Source organism: Herpailurus yagouaroundi, unplaced genomic scaffold, assembly GCF_014898765.1.
Source record: "Herpailurus yagouaroundi ecotype Mexico unplaced genomic scaffold, PumYag 139, whole genome shotgun sequence".
NCBI classification, from domain to species: domain Eukaryota; kingdom Metazoa; phylum Chordata; class Mammalia; order Carnivora; family Felidae; genus Herpailurus; species Herpailurus yagouaroundi.
In genome coordinates, this window is record NW_024412394.1 from 32,208,638 (window position 1) to 32,225,510 (window position 16,873).

At 38.5% G+C, this 16,873-nt stretch overlaps 1 protein-coding gene across 11 annotated transcripts in view; it reads left to right on the forward strand.

Moving 5' to 3' along the window:
- The first annotated feature begins 3,061 nt into the window (after nucleotides 1–3,061).
- FAM135A (family with sequence similarity 135 member A) overlaps nucleotides 3,062–16,873 on the forward strand; it is a 122,469-nt gene continuing 108,657 nt past the window's right edge. For 3 of the 11 annotated variants that reach the window (XM_040473877.1, XM_040473878.1, XM_040473879.1), the window contains exons 1-2: nucleotides 3,062–3,260; nucleotides 4,850–4,938. The gene's annotated coding sequence lies outside the window, so the exon portion shown is untranslated. The remainder of the gene's footprint in view (nucleotides 3,261–4,849; nucleotides 4,939–16,873) is intronic. The other 8 variants (XM_040473874.1, XM_040473876.1, XM_040473880.1 and 5 more) reach the window with 6 other exon arrangements.

Below are 16,873 nucleotides of genomic sequence, written 5' to 3' on the forward strand. Positions count from 1 at the left end.
TAATTGTCTTTAATAGATTATTTTATATTCTTCTATTGGTGAATAATTTCCATGAAGTCTTGTCTAAATTTCTAGATTAGTTAAGTGCTCTTCCTCTCTTGGGTTCCCAAACAACCTCTTTAGTACAGTTTATTGGCATCTGAGGAGCATGTCTGCCCATACCAGATTGCAAATTCCCTGAGCATTGGGACTGACTTGATCCTCATTGTACCCTATTAGCTAGTACAGTGCTTGACACACTCTGAATAGATAATAAAAAATACCAGTTGAATAGATCTTTCCTTGAAATCCTTCAATGGCTCACCATGATCTGATCTTTGCCTGCTTCTCTAACCTCACATCCCCAAGTTGCGGCCATCAGATTATGCCTAGATTTAGTTCTGTGCAAAGATCAGTTTCTTATTACATAGTTCTGTCTAAGCAATTTCTTTCTCTTTCTGTCTCTCCACCTCCACACACATACACACGTATCCCACTTTATTAACTCTCTGGAATCATTTTCTCTTGGAAGTCTTTCCTGACTCATGACCTCTTCCAGCCTAAATTGGATTCATGCCCTTCCTCTGAGCTCCAGAGGAGCTCCTCCTTGTGCACCTATTTCTGCACTATACACATTACGTTGTAAAGTAATTATGCAAATACTCCAACCAAGTTCTCTTTTATTCACGTTGGTACCCTCCAAAATTAGTACACTGTCTGGCACATAGATGATTTAAAAATGTGATTTGAATAAAAAGAACACATAATAGAGAAGGGATCTTAGCACAGGGTGTATTTTAGGGAGGGCATAGATGTGTAAATGCAAATAATGGAATATTTAATATATTTTTTCTAAGAGAAGAAGAACTAAAGGAATAAAAAGCCTTTCAGTTTTGAGCCTATAAATTCAAATCACAAAATAAACAATAAAGGACCTTATGAGAAAGGATATTAAAATGGTATTTGGCTATTTAAAAAAAGAGATTAGGAATCAGGAAAGCAAACCATTCATGCAAATGCTAATAGACTGGTAATAATAGGATAACAGGGCACACAGAATCATGTTAGAAATACATACTAAGATGAAGAAAAACCAGAAGACAAATTATATTCAAAACCTATCCCTCAAATGGCCTGGGCTACGAGGCATCATTACAGATGGTCCCTTACTTATGATGGCTTGACTTACCACTTACAACTTTACTATGGTGAGAAAGTGGTAAGAATTCAGTAGAAAACAAACTTCAAATTTTGAAAAAATATTTTTTTTGGCAAAATGCAGTATACTGTCACAATACTGGGCAGTGGTAGTGAGCCACAGCTCCCAGTCAACCATGCAATCCTGAAGATAAACAACCAATACACTTAGAATCATTCTGTTTTTCAATTTCAGTACAGTATTCAAGAAATTATATGACATATTCAACATTTTGGTATAAAATAGGCTTTGTGTTACATGGTTTTGCCCAACTGCAGGCTAATGTATTCTGAGCACATTTAAGGGAAGCTAGGCTAGGCTGTGTATGCTTTGTAAGTTAGATGTATTTCATACATTTTCAACTCAATATTTTTTAATTTTTTTTTTTTTTTTTTTTTTTTTTTTTTTTTTTTTTGAGAGAGAGAGAGAGTGCGCCCAAGTAGGGTTGGGGCAGAGAAAGGGAGACACACAATCCCAAGCAAGCCCTAGGCTCTGAGCTGTCAGCACAGAGCCCAACAAGGGACTCAAACCCACAAACAGCAAGATCATGACCTGAGCCCATGACCTGAGTCGAGGTCAGATGCTTAATTGACTCAGCCACCTAGGCACCCCAATTTTTTTTAAGTATTTATTTTCAAAGAGAGAGTGCACTACCAGTGGGGTAGGGGCAGAGAGAGGGGGAGAGAATTCCGAACAGGCTCTGTGTTGTTGAAGCAGAACCTGACAGAGGTCCTCGAACTCAGACACCATTGAGATCATGACCTGAGCTAAGATGGAGAGTGGGATGCTTAATCAACTGAGCCACCCAGGCAACCCCAACTCCCAATATTCTCAATATATGATGGGTTTATAAGGTCATAACTCTGTCATAACTCAAGGAAGATCTGTATTCCCAAATAAGTGCACAAACCCTTTTCTTTTGAATTCATTTTTATTAAAACATACCTACAAAATTTACCATTTTAACCTTTTTATAACTACAGTTCAGTGCCATTAAGTACGCTTATTGTTCTACATCCATCAACACTATTCATCCTCCAAATTCACTTTTAACACACACCACAGCCACAATTTCCTTTTTTTCATTAACTTTGCTTTAGTAGCACAGCTACAAAAAATTCGCCTGGATTACATTCAGAAACTGGGATGAGAAAGTAAATCACAAGATTATCCTTCACGGGCTAACCAAATCATAGGCTTCTTTTAATGGAATTTCAAAGCTAAAGACTTCACTTCATCGCCCTCTCTCCCCGCCTTTGTGGGCATCAGTAACCTAGCAGTAACCATAGCAGCATCCACGATCTCTCCAAAAATGCAAGAAGTCCCTAAAAGCCAGCAGTTTTGAGCCAGCGTGGATTTCCTGCAGCTTCCTTTCCTACTGCGCAAGGGGAGTAGCGCAGGGACTAGGCTCTTTATCCAGGACGGCAGCCAAAAGGTCAGGAAGAGCGAATAAAAATCAACGTGAGAAATAGAGCTGAAGTCCTAGCACTCCCTCCTTTTGCGATCCTCCTATGCCCTCCTCTTCAGCATGAAACACAGACTCTCCCCTTGTTTCTTTAAACCCCTAGTCAGACACTTCTGCAGGGGTTCGCGCATTTTATTGACGCAAAACTCCCGTTCTCGCGAGAGCTTGGGATAGCGAGCCGAATAGAGTGGATAAATCCCGAAATCTGTTGGCACTGGCGCTTGAGAGGCTTGGAACGCGGGGGGAGGGGCGGGGCTAAGTGTTTGCAAGGGGCGGGGCCTAGCCTCAGAGAGGGGAGGGACCAGGGAGGAACGGGGAGGCGAGAGAAGGCCGGGGGCGGGGCCGCAGGGCCGGAGACCTGTTGATCGCAGGTAGCGCTGGCTGGCCGGGAATCCCTCGAGACTGGGGCGACTGCGCATGCTCACTGGCCGTGGTGGGCCGGTAGCCGAGCGGCGGTGACGAACCGGCTCCTCCGCTGCGGTGGTTGCGGTTGCTGCGATGGCGATGTGAGGGGGCCCGGGGCGGGATGGTGCTGACCCGGGTAGGGCCGTCTTTTTCCAGCAGGACAACGAGTTCCTCCGTCCGACAGGCAGTGGAGGAGGCCGAACCCGGCGAAAGGTAAGCCTCTGTCTTCACCGTCTCCCCGGGTTCCCTACACCCAGGACCCCTCCCTCCCTCCCTCTTTCCCACGGGCCCGGCAGGAAGCGGCCTCCTTCTCCTTGTCCCCGCTCGCCCGCTGCGGCCCCTCGTCCGGCGGCTGCCCGTCGGAGCCCAGCCCTGGGCCCGCTGAAGGTCGGTGGGGACGGCTGTGCAGAGTGCCCTCCGGGTGGCGAGGAGCCACGGCGCTCACTGGGTGCTCCCTGCCGCCCCTGCCCCTGCGGCATGTTCTTCGGCCGGCTCTTCCTGAACCTCACTCCAGTTCCCAGACCTCGCCTGCCCTTCGCCGTCTGCTCCATCCTCGCCGCTCTGTCCTCCCTTTACCCCTCTTTCGTAGTTCTGCTCTTTCATCCCCTCCTCCCACGTGCCCTTTCGCTCGGCTGGTCTCTCCGTTGAGGCAGTGTATCCTTTTGCTCCCCTCGATTGCTTCCATCTCGCTGTGCATCCCTAGTCTGGCTCTTCTTCCTGACTCTCCTTACCCTCACCGACCAAGTTTGCCTCTGTGATTTCTTCCTTGGCTCTCTTCTCATTTTTCTGTTGTCGGCACATCTTCGTTCTCTTTTGTGAGTTTACGATTGTGTGTTTGCTTTAATGTCGTTTTGCGCTGGAGTTCCTTCGGTGCCCCACCTTACCTTCGCAGGCCCTTACTCCCATAATCTTTAGCTCTTTTTGGTACCCTGTTTCATCGGTTTCCGTCTGATGGCTCGCGTCCTCCCGTCCTTTGCCTTTATTCCTTTATTTCTGTTATCTAATCTTGGGTGTTTCTCTCTCTCTCTCTCTCAAACTGCTTTTGGTGTTTTTAGGTTTTGTTTTGTTTTTGTTTTTTGCTTTTTCATAGCCTCTTCAGTCTGTTTTACTTTTCATTATATCTCTGAAGAGTTGTCTCTTGTGCTTTCTACCTAAGCTAGGTATCCTCTCAGTATTCTTAATTCAGCTTCCAATTTAATAAAATCTCTTTTATCTCTTTTCTTCCCTCACTGGGAATATCATCAAAAGAGTGACAGTAGCAATAAACCTCTTATATTTACTGATTGAACCTTTAATTTCTAAGAATTACGTTTATATGTCAGAAGAAGTAAGTTGAATGTAGACTTGATGAAAGTATAAAGGGTTAAGATTTGTTAAAGGCTGATCTACAAACATAAGGTTAAAATTTGGAAATTTTGTTGCCCTTCAGTAAATACAGTTGTCCAAGAGCTGACCTTAAATGAAATTTAACAAATTTTATTTTAGAGAATTCGTTAATTTGCTATTTTATATATTTACTATTGCAAATGATTGCATCATTTTCTTGAGGGTCTCTGTTCTCTTTAATAAATGCATATAATTTCTCCTAATTTAAGAATAGGTGTAATGTGCCTACTGAATGAAAAATATGTGAGAATAGAAGTATTAAATTTTTGAATTGGGCAAAAGACCTTTCTAACCAGTGTTGGAGCCCCCACCATTTAATTTACATAAAACCGCTCTGTTTAAATAATGGTGTAGTATTTTATTTTGAAGGCATCTGCTGAAGCAGTTACTTTCAGTGAAGTTTGCCTTTATTCTAGGGTTGAAGATCAACTGGATTATGTATTTCATTCTGGAATCTCAAAGCAGTCCACAAACAGTAAATTCTTCCTTACATTGTCTATGTCAGGTAGGACTTAAATTTTTCTGTTTCTGTTGTACAGAAGGGAGACACCAAGGCAAAAAAATGTAGTTTCTTATTCAAAGTGATACTAGAAATAAAAGTGGAGGGAAATACAATTTAGGATCCAGTGTCATTAAGCCACACCTCTGTTGGAAGAACCAGCAATTATTGTGTGTGGTAAGAGGTGATGAACTCCTCAACTTTTAAGACTTTTTTAAAGTGATTTTTCCAATGCAAATAGAGATAACTGCTGCTTCTGAAGGAAGCTTTCCATCTTTCAAAGACAAATCTTTTTTATTTTTAGGTAGCAATTCATGAAAAAAGTAAATGCCTACAAATTCTTGTTGGTTTTTGTTTTGTTTTGTTTTGTTTTGTTTTGTTTTGTTTTGTTTTGTTTTAGTGTGTTGATTCTGTGCTCTTAGAAATTATGGGGCGCCTGGGTGGCGCAGTCGGTTAAGCGTCCGACTTCAGCCGGGTCACGATCTCGCGGTCCGTGAGTTCGAGCCCCACGTCGGGCTCTGGGCTGATGGCTCAGAGCCTGGAGCCTGTTTCCAATTCTGTGTCTCCCTCTCTCTCTGCCCCTCGCCTTTTTGCTCTGTCTCTCTCTGTCCCAAAAATAAATAAACGTTGAAAAAAAAAAAGAAATTAAAAAAAAAAATTATGGTGGACAACAGGCACAGGACTTGAAGTCAGAAGATCTAAACTAGGGGCATCTGGTAGCTCAGTCGGTTAAGTGCCTAACTCCGGCTCCAGTCATGATTTCACAGTTCATGAGTTCCAGCCCCATGTCAGGCTCTGTGCTGACAGCTCAGAGCCTGGAGCGTGTTTCAGATTCAGTGTCTCCCTCTCTCTGTCTGTCCCCCAGTCGCGTGCTTGCTCTCTCTCTCCCTCTCTGTCTCTCTCAAAAGTAAATAAACATTAAGAAGATCTAAACTATTATGATGACTCATGACATTAATTTGTAGAAGCCACTTAACCTCTATAGGTAGGTGTTTCTACCTGTAATAAGTGGGTAAAAAAGGTGGCCACTCAGTGATCTTTCAGTGGCAAAGAAAGCCTTATTTAAAGATACTTAGGGCCACCACAGGCAAAAGTTGCTATATAAATACTTTATTTCCATCTCTTTTAGACTGTGTAAGAGAATAATTGAATGCTTAAATTCCAGATCAAACTGGAACTTCAATTTTTTTAATTTAATTTTAGACTTCTGTGAAAAATCTAGTAGAGTGCTGGTGAACTATATACTAGCTTATACTAATGTTCATATTACAATGAAACAGATACTGTTGCATTCAGTATATAGAATTAAAATGCCCTTTGTCAGGATTTGACACTGAGAAATGTAGGAGTTATTCATGTAACTTTGGTTACCTACATAATTTTCTGTTGTCTTATATTTTAGTTTTGTTTATTGTAAAAATACACCCTTGACAGTGGGGTTGTTTAGGAATTAGAAAGGGCAAGAATTTCCTTCACTTTGATTCTGGGAATTGAGGAAAAACTGCATAAAAATGAATGTTGTGGTATGTATCTGTGTGTATTTAAGTGAATGGCTACAGGTGGGTGCACATAGATTTGAAATGAGGAATGTGGTTTTTTTTTTAATATTTTAATGTCTTTATTTTTGAGAGAGAGAGAAAGACACACAGAGCATGAGTGGGGGAGGGATAGAGAGAGAGGGAGACACAGAATAGGCAGCAGGCTCTAGGCTCTGAGCTGTCAGCACAGAGCCTGATGCAGGGCTCGAACTCATGAACTGTGAGGTCATGACCTGAGCCGAAGTTGGATGCTTAATCGACTGAGCCACCCAGGCACCTCGAGGAATGTGTTTTTTATTTTTCTTTTCCTTGAGTTGTTTGTCAAGAAGAAAATCTGGAAATGAATAAGAATAAGCAGAATGGTGATACAAAAATAAAAGCTAAATGAACTCAATGATTTTTTAGAAAAGTTACAAAGCACTGGTTGTTAGGTCTAGATTTTTCAGAAGGAAGAGTGAAACAGCTCATAATGGGTTTCACCATTTTATTTTTAAAGATAAGCATTTTTTAATAAGTGCATACTTAGTTATCAGTAATGTGCTAAATTTAATAAAAATTAGCATCTTTTTTCTTAACAGGAATATAGAGGTGCCAGGCATATTATCCCAGATTATACCAGGTCTCTCCTGCTTGAATAACGCCTTCTTATTTTGATGAAATAATCCTTATGAGCTATCTCTCAACCAAAACAATATCCTGAGAAAATATAGCATATTTCCTTTTATGGGATTAAGTCGATTTACACCATCCATAATACAGAAAGTATTTCTACATTATATTGTCAATATAGAAGTCTATAATTAATAGTATTTTGGAACATTTCTGTCAAGTTTTATGAAATGTCCTTTTGCTACAGTTCTTAATATAATCAAAAATAGAAGTATTCCTTTTTGAAATCCCCTTGAAGTTGTCTTATGGGATGCAGCTGCTTCATTCAATATTGTTTTTAGGTCATTGGTATCTCTGACATCTGCTGCTTGATGTCTTCAAGTTGCCAGTAAGTCATGGCCTGCAACTGGAAGTACTGCTCACTGTAAATGTCTAAACAGCAAGGTCAGGGCTTATTGACAGTCACAGTTTCAGACCTTAGAAGCCTATATTTCCTTTGCCATCACCTTTGTCTTCTGGAATTGAGGACCCCATATGTTAAAACCACCCTCATTTGTCCTCAGGCTTACTGAAAATTCATTCTTTTCCTCAGGAGGGTAAGATTAGAGTATAGGTGTCACTAGTCCTATTCTATAAAAGTAGTAATTTTTTTTCAAAGTATGATAATTATATAATATAATGCTTGCCAAGGGCCCCAGTTTTGTAGAAGAGTTCTGAAATAGCCCTCCAGTTAGGGGGAACCAAAGAAATGTCTTTAGGGAGTGAAATCAGTAGAAAAAATTTTTGAATAGCGAGTTGTGATATTCACGTTTCCTTCTTTTTTCCCCTGGTTTTTCTCAACACCTAAGATCTTAGTGGAAGCCAACTCTTTTCCCTTTAAGGTCTGATGGCCTGTAAATGACAATATATATTTTTAAGTTTATTTATTTTGAGAGAGAGAGAGTGCAAGCACAAGCAGGGGAGGGGTAGAGAGAGAGAGGGAGAGAGGGAATCCCAAGCAGGCTGTATGCAGTCAGAGCAGAGACCGACATGGGGCTCTATCTCACAAACTGCAAGATCATACCTAAGCTGAAACCAAGAGCCTATCGCTTAACCTACTGAGCCACCTAGGCACCTCCTAAATCACAATATTTTTAAACCACGAAATTGAAACTGGTAATAAAAACCTATTTAGTTGAGTTACATTGTTTCTCTAAATGAAGTCTTATTTTAAAAATTGAGATAAGGGGCACCTTATCAGTTAAGCATCTGACTCTAGATCTCAGCACAAGTCTTGATCTCAGGGTCATGAATTCAAGTCCTGCATTTTGGGCTATGTGCTGGACATGAAGCCTACTTAAAAAAAATTAACATATTGAGATGTAAGGAATTGTTGAATCACTTTATTGTACACCTAAAGCTGAAATAATACTGTATTTTAACTATACTGGAATTAAAATAAAAACCTAATAAAAAAAGGAAAAAAAGTTGACATAAAATAAAATCATAGTATCAGCTATTTATTGAGCACCATGTACCAAGTACCATGCTTATGGCTTCATGTGTGTGTGTGTGTCTAAAATCTTTTTAATTCTTACCTTTTGACGTAGAAGTTACAAATATTTCCCCATTTGAGAAAAGTAAGATTTAGTAAGTCTGGATTAGAAGCCACATCTCTCTGACATCAAAGTTACTGCTAGACTAAAGAAAGCAAGAAAGCATAGACTTTTATGAAAGCATTGTTTGTTTCTTAGAATATTTTTCAAAGAGGGGTTCCTGGGTGGCTCAGTAGGTTAAGCATCCAACTTCAGCTCAGGTCATGATCTCCCCATTCATGAATTTGAGCCCTGTGTCAGGCTCTGTGCTAGGAGCCTGGAGCCTGCTTTGGATTCGGTGTCTCCCTGTCTCTCTTCCCCTCCCCGATTCACACTCTGTCTCTCTCTCAAAATAAATAAATATTTAAAAAATTTTTTTAAATTATTTTTTATAGTTATTCATTTTTGAGAGACAGAGAGACAGAGCACATGTGGGGGAGAAACAGAGAGGGAGGCACAGAATCTGAAGCAGGCTCCAGGCTCTGAGCTGTCAGCACAGAACCCAATGTGGGACTTGAACTCATGGACCGTGAGATCATGATGTAAGCCAAAGTCAAACACTTAACTGACTGAACCACCCAGGCGTCCCCAAAATTTTTTTTTTAAAATAATATTTTTCGAAGAGAGCATTATACTTATTTTTGTTCTGGTTCTGAGCTTTGTTGTCTGTTGAGATAACCAATATGATGAAATATTTTAAGGGATGCTGGGCAGCTCCCTGAACTAGGTAGTAGATAATGGCTGTGGTTCTTTGTGAATTTCTCTTCATGTTAAAAGAGGTAACTAGTTTTTGGTCATTTGGGCTATTCTTGTTTTTTTTTTAAGTAAATAATAACATACTACATTCAAAGGAATTCTGTATTAAGTTACTGGCAGATTTGTTTTATGTCATTGATGTGTCCCTGAAAAGTTTATGTGAGCTGGGTTTAATAAATTAAATCTGTTTTCTCATTGTTGATATAATGTCAGAGGTAGCTTTCATTAAGTGTCCCATAATGAGCGATAGAAGTTATTTGTCTGTTTATGTCATTCTCATTTAGTAAGTCAACCATGGGAATACTCTGAGAAGTTACCAACATTCTTTCAGTGTTTAAAAAAAATTCTTTGTGTGGATTTTCTATCACATTAATACAGTTATCCAAAGTGAAGAATGTTTTTTTTTTTTTTAATGCTTATTTATTTATTTTGATTGAGAGAGAGAGCATGTACATGAGCTGGGGGAGGGGCAGAAAGAGAGAGAGAGAGAAAGAGAATCCTAGTGCCTGACATGGGGCTCAGTCTCATGAATGGTGATCATGACCTGAGCTGAAATTTAGACTCAGATACTTAACCTACTAAGCCACCCACGCACCACCAAAGTGAACAGTATTTTGTTTTGAGAATGCTTTCTTCTTAATCTAAGTGCCAGTTCTAAGATTAGTAATCATGTATTTCTCTTTTATTAGATAATAACTGTTCAAAACCAAATTTTAAAGAAATTAGAAGATAACAGTGCCTTTACAACTTCAGATTTTGTGTTTCTAGGTGTGGGATGTGAGACATTTGAAGATTTCATAATTAGAGAAAAATGCTAATTACATGGAAAATTAAATGTGGTTAATTTATCAAGGATTATTTTTTTCATTAATGCTGCATTCTGATTTCAGTTTTTCTTTTAGTGGGGGCATATTTATCTCATGGCTTGACGATTATTCAATCTATTTCCAAAACAGGTCAGGTGTGGACTTTACAATTATGTAAGTTTAAATTTAGGCCCTGTAGTTTGGCACATTTGAAGGTTTTGTCATTTTTCCATTATTTCTTAACTGTAATCTTGGATAAGTTATATACACGTTTTGCTCTTTAGTTCCCTTACCTGTAAAGTGGAGTAATGATAGCTCTTTTCAGATTTTTATGAGAATTAAATGAAATCACATAGTTAAAGTTACTGGTATAATAGTAGGTACTCCAAAAAGTTCTGAATGTTTGTATTTCGTTTCAATTTGATAGTGCTGTTGGGTTTATATCTGATATCAGTAGAGAAACATACAGCTATTTCAAATATACTTTGTCTATCAAGCTGTTCTCATTATTTTCCCTTTGGAAGGTCTCCTCTTCCCCTGTCTCTAAAAGAGAAGAATTTAGTACTCTTTTCTCTTCTTAAATATTTCTGTAATTTGGGCAGTATAGTATATGGCTGACTCTCAGGAATTCATTGTGATGAGTAATCACTAGCAGCAAAAGTTTCTAGACCAGTGATCTTCCTTAATTTACATCTTCCTTAGTAGATAAGCTCATCTTCACTGTGAATCAGTTTTTGAAATGAGAGATGTTACTGATGAAAGTGTGTTGTGCATGTGAAATATTGTGAAGGCAAAAAGAGAGTTAAAAGCCATCTGAATGGTATGAACTTCAGAGTCAGGCAAGTGACAGGTGGCCTGGCCATTTTAGAGCAGGATATAATACAGTGACTTAGCATGTTTAGCCCCTGCAAGAGGGAGCTTACAAAGCTGAGCAGGGTGTCAGGGCTTCAGCCAAACAGAAAGAGAACTAAATGTAAATCAAGAAATAACATATTCAGATGTTTAGATATTTAGACTGATATTTAGACTGAACCAACCAGTGTAGACTTAACCAATTTAGGTGGCCAGAATTATACCAGATGGCAGGGTTAGGGATGCACGACTAATCCAGATATCACTGGTTGATTGTTCTCAGTTTGCTGTTGTGTAGTCTGACTTGGTCAGGATTAGCTCAAAGACTGTAGGGGCCTGAGCCTATGTAGATTGGAGTTCTACAATGCTCTAGGTGAGTGGGATTTAGAAAAGGTGGCAGCTCAGCACACTCCCATGCCCAAAGTACACATCTTCAGACTTTTCTCAGTTTGCTGTAGCACTTGACTGTTATAAGAGTACTTTTTTCACAAAGTTGGGAGAACAGCATTTTGAAGGCTTCTGAACGTGCTCCTATTTTGAGCTTCCTGCTTATTCATTAGGAGAAGGCCCAAGAAAATGAATCCAAAGCTGACTAGCTAGTAACAAATGGATTGAGTTAACCTCCTTCTTTGTTCCCATCATATTCGTATTTAACATATTTGAATTGAACTGTATGTATTAGATGCTTTCCTCTGTTGGTCCCAGATCCCAAATGTCAGTCTCAGGCCCCACATCTCTCTCAAAGTGTAAACCCCTCATCTATTTGGGCTTGAATGTGTTGTTCCTTCATTTGGTATCAGTTCCTATATGTCTGTCATATTTCGAGTTTCTCGCTATATTGAATATGAACATTTAAAGATGTGTTTATTTTTTGTACGATATGGCCCCTAAATGCAAGGTTACTGTGTTTAGTGTTCAGCTGAAGAAACAGTGAATTTTTTCCTAAAGCTGGAAAACAAAGTGAAACGTGTTTTACTCACTGGTAAATGGTATATTGATTGTCAACATGGAGCCTTTCTAGGGGAATTTTAAGAGTAAGTTGGCCCAATTTGCATTCCCACGAACAGTGCAAGAGGGTTACTGTTTCTCCACATTCTCTCCAGCATCTATAGTCTCCTGATTTGTTCATTTTGGCCACTCTGACTGGCTTGAGGTGATACCTGAGTGTGGTTTTGATTTGTATTTCCCTGATGAGGAGCGACGCTGAACATCTTTTCATGTGCCTGTTGGCCATCCGGATGTCTTCTTTAGAGAAGTGTCTATTCATGTTTTCTGCAAAACTTTCTAGTAGCTACATTTTAAAAAATAAAATAAGCTGGGAAAATTAATTTTTATAATATATTTTATTTAACCCAACATATCTAAAATATTATTTCAAGATGTGATAAATATATAAACATATTAATGAGATATTTATGTTCTTTTTCTATACTAAGTCTTTGAAATCTACTGTGTACTTTATGCTTAGAGCATATCTTAATTAGTGTACTACATTTTTAACAGTTAAAATAGAACATAGTCCTATCAAAATGATAAAGTTATGTTCAGTGGAAAAATTTATACTGCGTTAGTGTTTGGATTAAAATTTAAATTACTAAAAAAAATAAATAAAATTTAAATTACTTTAAAATTAAAAATTCAGTTCTTCGGTCACCGTAGTCACATTTTAATTGTTCAATAGCCAGGTGTGTCTAGGGGCCACTGTGTTGGACAGAGCAGTTCTAGAGGGCCAAGAACTTCTCTTGCAGGTTAACAGGTGATTTTGTTTCTTTGGAAGTAAGCTATATTTTCCTGAGGTATTATAAGGTAATTGTCAGATTGTTCTCCCTGTCAGTATAAGAGCCTTTCAGTATAAATTTCCCATTTAGTATCAGAGCCAGTTTCTGTTTCAGGCCCCCAGTGCCTTCTTTGGATTGGAGTTTGTAGTTTAGTCAGCTCAATTCTCTTAGGGACCTAGGTAATGCCCCAGGAAGGAATCCTACTTCAACAGACCTCTCAAATTATTCTGTTTAGCTACTTTGCCAGGTCCAGGAAACAGAAAGAACAATTTAGTCTCAGGTAAATCAGTTTATCCCCGTAGCTCCAAATGCTCAGATTAAAGTGACAGATTCTAAGCCAGCAAGCCGACTGTGGAGCAGAGTTCCCAGACATCATCTGGGTAAAAGGAAAGATGTTCTTTCTTCACCTTCTTTCATTCTTAAGAGAGGACAGACCAGGATTTTTCTGTTTCATGAAAGATCCTTTTCCTGAGGAGCAGAATGCCTAAGAATCTGTGTTAGTGAGAGATTGCAAACTCTAAATGCACTTTTCCTGTAGATGAATTTGATTTGAACTACATAGGTATTGTTTGTTTTTGTTTATTTTTTAGCTGTTTGGCAACATCTGAAGTTTAGTAGATTTCATCTTTAGAAAAAAAATTTTTCCAATTTCTCCTTGAAAACTTAGAACTGCCGACATCGCTGGGCCAGCAAGAATTGGCTATACCTATGTGGCAGTTGCTCCCTGTAATGGGAAAAGGGAAGTTTATGAGTTTATGAGAAGAGAATCACACAGATCCCCTTTGACTGTGAGAGTCCTCTGAGTTTTTCTTGTCCTTCTCTTTTTGCCTATTCTCCTTTTCCTTTAGTCCTTCTTTGAAATTTTTCTTCTACCAATACTTAAACATAAAAATAATTGTTTACTCCTTTTTTGAGGGGGAATGAAAATCAGATTTATCAGCATCACTCTGTCTATACCTGTACATGTATTATATATTTCTACTTAGAGAATAATCAATAAAAAGACATGGATTTGAGAAAAATGAGACAGTAACAATAGAACAAAAAACAGCAGAATACGAGAGGAAGAGTGAAAGAAGTTACAAACAGACCTAGAACATATGCTAGTAAAGGAATTTTATCATAAAAGTTTATTCATGCATGTCTCTTGTTTTCCTTATATCAGTGTAATAATTCCTTTCTTCAAGTTGGTTGGGTTTAAATAGAAAAATAGTTACATTTAATATTTATGGAAGAGTCCATGTTAATTTATTAAATCTTTGTTAAATATTAAATTGAGTGCCTACTGGGTGTCAGGCAGTGGGGAGACAGCTGTGAACAGAGTAGTCAGAAATCCTGCCTTTAGGGGTGTCTGGGTGGCTTAGGGACACCTGGGTAGCTCGGTCAGTAAAGCGTCCAACTTTGGCTCAGGTCATGATCTCGTGGTTCATGAGTTTGGGCCCTGCATTGAGCTCTCTGCTATCAGCGTGGAGACAGCTTCAGATTCTCTGTCCCCTCTCTCTCTGCCTCTCCCCTAGTGGCAGGTGCTCTCTCTCTCTGCCTTTTTCTCTCTCAAAAAAAATAAAGATTAAAAAAAAAAGAAGAATTCCTGCCATTATAAAGCTTACATGTTAGTGGGGAAAAATAATAAAAACTAATAAATTAAAGTCTTTCTTGTTAGATGGAGATAAGTTTGAGGGAAAACAAAAAAACATAAGGGAGGAAAAAGGATGTACCAGGAGAGTTACTATTTATTTTATTTTTTTTGAGAGTTACTATTTTAGATAGTGTGCCCAGGAAAGGGCTATTTGAGTTCAAGACTGGAAAGAGGTGGAAGAGTGATTCATTAAAATATTGGGAGGGAGGGGCGCCTGGGTGGCTCGGTCGGTTAAGCGTCCGACTTCGGCTCAGGTCATGATCTCATGGTCCATGGGTTCAAGCCCCGCGTCGGGCTCTGTGCTGACAGCTCAGAGCCTGGAGCCTGTTTCAGATTCTGTGTCTCCCTCTCTCTGTGACCCTCCCCATTCATGCTCTCTCTCTGTCTCAAAAATAAATAAACGTTAAAAAAAAATTAAAAAAATAAAATAAAATATTGGGAGGGAAGAGTGTTCCAGAGAACAAATGGAAATGTCCTGGAGTAGGAATATATTTGGTGTGTTTGAGGAATAGCAAGGAAACTAGTGGGCGGAGTGGTAGGAGATAAGGTCAGAGAAGTTATAGAAGATACAGATTATATGAAGCCAACATATAGGCTGTCGTAAGGGAATTTTACTGAGTATTGTGGGAAACCACTGAAGGTTTGGAAGAGAGGAAAGAGATATAATTTAGATTCTTTTCAAATAATATATATTATATAACATTAAAATATACTACAAATTATGTATAACTGTATAGTATTAAATATATATGTTATGCAGTATATAAAGGATAATCTGGCTGCTTCTTTTGCAAATAGCTTGCAGTGGGTGGCATATTAGAGTATAGGTTAGTTGTTGTTGCTGTAACAAAGAGTTATAAGACATAAAAGGCTGAGCAGTCTGGATAGGTAGGACATCTGTGCTCTGTGAAGCTATTCAGGAGTCCAGAATCTTTCCATCTTTTTGTTTTACCATTCTTTGGGGTTTTGTCCTGATTTGCATGGTCAAAACTAGATCACTACCAAGAAGATGTTCCCCCTTTGAAAAAGGGAAACAATTGCATCAAGAAGAATAAAATACCTAGGAATAAATTTAACTGAGGAGGTGAAAGACCTGTACTCTGAAAACTGTTAAGACATTGAAGAAAGAAATTGAAGATGACACAAATGGAAAGATATATCATGCTTATAGATTAGAAAAATTAATATTGTTAAAATGTCCATAGTACCCAAAGCAATCTACAGACTCAGTTCAATCCCTGTCAAAATACCATTGACATTTTTCACAGAACTAGAACAAATAATCCTAAAATTTGTATGGAACAACAAAAGACCTTAAATATCAAAGCAGTCTTGAGAAGAAAAAACAAAGCTGGAGGTATCGCTCCCTGATTTCAAATTATACTACAAAGCTATAGTAATCAAAACAGTATGGTACTAGCACAAAAACAGACATATAGATCTATGTAACAGAGTAGAGAGCCCAGAAATAAACCCAGTTTATAGGGTCAGTTAATCTGTGACAGGAGGCAGAAATACTATGGGGAAAAGACAATCTATTCAATAAATGGTGCTAAGAAAACTGGACAGAGACATACAAAATAATGAAACTGGACCATTTTTTTTATACCAGATTAAAAAAAAATCCAAAAGGATTAAAGACTTAAATGTAAAACCTACATCCAAAAAACTTCTAAAAGAAAACATAGGCAGTAAGCTTTTTGGCATTGAGCTTAGCAGTATTTTATATATATATATATATCTCTCCTCAGGCAATGGCAACAACAGGAAAAATAAACAAATGAGATTATATCACACTGAGAGGCTTTTGCACAGTGAAGGATACCATCAACCAAACAAAAATGCAGCCTACTGAATGGGAAAAGATAGTTGCAAAGATGTATCTGATAAGGAGTTGATAGCCAAAATATATAAAGAATTCCTACAACTTGATAGCAATAAAACCCCCAAACAACCCAATTAAAAAATGGACAGAGGACCTGAATAGACATTTTTCCAAAGAAGACATACAGATGGCCAACAGACACATAAAAAGATGCTCAACATCACTAGTCATCAGGGAAGTGCAAATCAAAACCACAATGAGATACCACCTCACAACAGACAGAATGACTAGTATCAAAAAGATGAGAAATAACAAGTATTGGTGAGGAAGTGGAGAAAAGGAAACCCTCATGCACTGTTGGTTGTAATGTAAATTGGTGCAGCCACCATAGAGGACAGTATGGATGTTTCTCAAAGTATTAAAAATAGAAATACCATACAATCCAGTAATTCATTCTACTTCTGGGTATTTATCCAAAGAAAATGAAAACACTAATGCCAAAAGATGTATGCACCCCTATATTCATTGTAGCATTATTTATAATAGTTAAGGTAAGGAAGGAATCTA